Below are 4663 nucleotides of genomic sequence, written 5' to 3'. Positions count from 1 at the left end.
TATACTTATGCCCCTGTATTTTAACATAGGGGGGTGTATACTTATGCCCCCTGTATTTTAACATAGGGGGTGTATACTATGCCCCTGTATTTTAACATAGGGCGGTGTATACTTATGCCCCTGTATTTTAACATAGGAGGATGAATACTAATGCCCCCTGTATTTAAAAAAAAAAAAAAAACTAACTTCTTGTTAGTACTGACACACAGGCCTGAAATACACACACATGCTCAGGACCTATACATGGAGAGATGTCAGAGTGAGTGGGCTGCCAGCTGAACCAGCGCCCTGAGCGGTCGGGGGGGTACGGTGCCTTGCTCAAGGGCACCTGGCAGTGCCCAGGAGGTGAAGTGGCATCTCTCCAGCCACCAATCCACGCTCCCTACTTTTGCTCCATACGGGGACTTGAACCAGTGACCCTCCGGTTCCCAACCCAACTCCATACGGACTGAGCTACTGCCACCCCCAAAACATAGGGGGTGTATACTTATGTCCCCTGTATTTTAACATAGGGGGTGTATACTTATGCCCCTGTATCTTAACATAGGGGGGTGAATTCTTATGAACCCTATATTGTAAGGAAGAACATTTTAGCATTTTAATTGGATTTGGATTGAAAACCATGACTTACATGTAGGATGAAGGAGTTCCTGTACTAATCGGCCCAGCACCATAACAACACTGCATGAACTGCTGCCTCATTTGTTTAGTCTACTTTATCTAAATGTAACATCACACGTGTCATCAGGGCCCTTTGTGACCAACAGAAATGCGCAAGCACACATCCCGGTAGCCGCTGTCATTTCTATTTCTAAAGTCTGCTTGCAGTTATAAGAAAATGATTGCTGGTGTGATGACTCCTCATTTTGAGAAAAACCACTGGACAGTATCAGGTAAGCCTTCAGACTCAAGAGGCAACATGCTCCCATGGACACATCTCACTGTATTTGTTTTTAAAGCAGTGCTGTTATTTGATTTGAACGCCAGCTTAGAGACATGGGACAAAGCCCACAGTCTCGAGGCTAATACGAGGCTTCTGCAGTCTGAGTTAACCAAATCAATCTGTCTTGTTTGTACCAAACACCAACAGCAGTATTACCTCGCTGAGCTGTGGTGGAGGGATGCTGTAGGCTCAGCTCTCGCATGTAGGTTTGTTTCTGCAAAAGTGTTAATATCTGTCCTTAAAGATAAAATGCCTAGTTTCGGCCTCCCCCATGAGAAACTCTCCCACATGATGCAAGCCTTCTGTGACTGCGCACCACCCCCAGCCCTCCTCCAGGCAGTTGCTTGTAACCAAGGAGGACACGGAGGATTACAAAAACATGATGGACTCTTCAGAAGAGCTCATCATCTTCACTCGAGCTTCTGAGCGGGAAAGCTGCTGGACGGCCCCTATCCTCTGAACATAGTCACACTGAGGAACTCAGAGAGAGTTGTGTGGAGCTGATCGTCTTCATTAGCTTTGTAGCAACTATGGCAATGGCTTGAATGTATGAGATGTCCGTTAATATCAAAAAGTTACACAATAAAGCTTTAACCCGGCCACACTCGAAGGTGAGGTTTAAAGCCGGATGTCCTAGAGGGGGACACACATGTATCACATGTAAATCCCAACCTATGCTTAAAGGGTGAGACAGTATCTTTAAATCTAGAACGTCCTTTATTTAATGCTCGTGTTCAGGTTCACACTCTACCTGTCTTTTGGGTTTCCACTAGAACATGTCTACATGCTTTCATTTTAACAAAAACACATTATTTTTCTCATAATGTCTGTCTAAATATCTCTTTATTCACCCTTGGTCCAAAAAAGCTCAGATTTAGCGCCTGTCCCTTTAATACCCGCTCATTAAAAAGCCCGGTCTGCTCTGATTGGTCAGAGTTTCCGGGTCTTCTGCATCTGGGCTGTTAAATCCTCTGCAGGGTCATTGCAGTCGTGGAATGACTGTAACGGCATGTACAGTGGGAAAGAATGTTCAAATCATATATTTACTGGATATTGTTTCTGAATACGGGCTGTGTGCATTTCTTTTTGGATTTCTTTTGATACTTTAAGAGTATTTACTGTATATAGCACCTCAACCTGTTTTATAATCAAATGGACATGGAAATCTCGCTTTTTACAAAACGAGACCTTTAAAAACAGCCGTCTTGGAGTTGACCCTTTTATTAAATTCCTGATACATTGTGTGTAATGTGCTTATTTCAGAGGGTTAGTTGATAATACAGTCTATTACAGTTCAAGGGGAAACGTAGTTTAAGTGATGTGTAAATGCTCCAACAATAAATAACACCTGAAACAACATAAACTCTCTCCAGCTGGGCCATATGAAAATGAAAATGCATCCGCCACCAATTAAAAACCACAGGACACATTTCCCTCAGAACCAACGCTGTAGCCTCTCTGCTGCTGTTACATGCTGGAGAATAAGCCATAACTCTGAGCTGATAGGCCCGGATCTAGGAAACCTTGAACTTGTTTATTTGTCTGATGAAATCATCCGTGTAGAAACGAGGTGTGAAGGCACGGCGCTACTCCTACACGACAACCCCTCGGCTGGTTATCAGCACACAATGTAGCTGTGAGGAAACCTTCAGATTGCTTAGGTCATGTTTCAGGATTTAGACTGCTCCCTCCCTCAGCAAGCCCATCACCGCTTCCAGCACCTCACTTTCTCTTCCCTTAATCGCTTCTTTCCTCGTCTTTCTGTTGCTTTCCTTTGTCTGTCACACACACACACACAACATCCTCCATCCTCTACGCCTCTTTGTGTCTCTGTCTTCCTGGCTTTCATTCCACAGAGGTGATTTATTTTGTTTCTACCCTCTCCTCCTCCAGTTCTCCGCCGCCCTCGGGGTCAGCGTCGAGCTCCATCACTCTGTCTGGATTCTTAATCCCCACACTGGAGACGCCCGTGCCAATACAGGAGAATAACAGATTAAAAAAGCCCAGCCCGAGCCCCGAGTATCTCCCCTTTCTCTCCTTCTGTCTGTGCCTCCCTCTGTCCTCACAACAGATACTCTAAGTGGAAAAATAAACTTGGGGGAAGCTAAGCCGGAGTTGAAAGGCAAGTCATCGAACCGGGGATGACAAAGAAGCTTCCAGCACGGTGGTTAATGAAGGTGATGCAGCAAGGCAAGGCCCTCTGCAGAGACTCTGAGTTATACCACCGGGGCCTCGGGGGGTGACACGACTGCAGGCGGGGGAGCTTTCCACTTGGCTGCAATTGTCTAAGGAAGATACATGCTTGACCCCAGAAAAAAATATAAGTAACAGAACATAAAAATAATGAGACCTGAGGCTCCATTTTCACATAACCAAAAATAATGGCTCTTTCACTTGTAGGTAGGACATTGCCATCTCGGGCTCCCCAGCGAATAGACGATAGGACGATGGGTTGTAATAATTAATTGAATCTAAAAATGCCGGTAAGAACAGTTGATGTTAAAAAAAAACACTGTCAAACTGCAAGAAAATGCGTAGACTCTGCAGGTCACAGCCACAAGACCTCCCAGAAGAGCATGCCGAATCCCTGATCCTAATCTGAGACCATAGACCATACGATTAGTGGACACAGCCTCCCTGACGTCATCCATTTTTTGTGGACTCATTTTGAAGCCTCGAGTTTGGTGCAAGGATGCATCGTATTAACGTTTTTTTGATAAGGTTTTGTTGACAAGAGGGCGGAGCTGGGGAGGATGACGCAGCCAAGTGAGTTAGTGCTGCATTGGGTCTGCGCTAAGCTAAATGCTAAAGGGTGGGAGGTTGTAGTTTTTCAACCCTTGTGAAGCAAGTCCTCCAGCAGAGATTTGCTTCCACGAAAACAGGGTATTCATCTGCATGTACCGCGGGACAAAACTAAACCTGCAAACCTTCCCTTAAGTTAGCAGCTAATGCTAGCAGGATCTGGCTAGCTCAGTAGGCTGGACACTGAACAACCCATTTTTAGGCGACCTAAGTGTAAGCATTGCAAAGCCTCTGTTTTGATTGACAGGTCTTAAAGCATCCCAATAAATGGAACCATAATTTACAAAATGAGCATCATTCTGTATTGAGAAAGACTTAAACTAGCAAGTGAGACCATGGATTCATTATGAAAATGTTTATTTTAAGGTAATCAATCAATGAGAAGTAGGGTCATATTCTCATAGACTTCTGTTTGGAGCCACTGGAGTCTATAGACCGCAGGTGTAAGAAGCTTCAGCATTGGCCTCACTGTTCAGTCTCGAAAGCTTTTTTACAGTCCATGTCTTAGACCAGATCCCTATGACCTCATGCTGGTATTAGCATAGCTTCACCCCACCCGACCAGTGAACAACCAGAGTCTTTACCAAAGCGGTTGCAGTCCTTTCATTCTGAGAGTGGAGTCCTGTCCCTGTTATGTGACAGATGGGCAGAGGGACGGCAGGGGAGGGGCAGCTACAGGAGAGATAATGGCCGTGTCAGTTTCACACTGCTCTCCACATAAAAGCTGAGCCAGGAGGAAGCTGAGAGGGGAAAGGGGAATGCAAGTGCACGTGTGGACGTGTGCACGAGTGTCTATCCATGCAGGTTTTCATACGCTTGAGTGCATGCAGGGTTTAGCTCGCTCTTTTGCCATTTTTGCCGCTGACACTGATACTCCACATTGAGGTGCATTCTTTTCTTTTTTGACACAAAAGTGTA

Source organism: Etheostoma cragini, chromosome 11, assembly GCF_013103735.1.
Source record: "Etheostoma cragini isolate CJK2018 chromosome 11, CSU_Ecrag_1.0, whole genome shotgun sequence".
Lineage (NCBI taxonomy): Eukaryota > Metazoa > Chordata > Actinopteri > Perciformes > Percidae > Etheostoma > Etheostoma cragini.
This window is presented reverse-complemented; position numbering follows the sequence as displayed.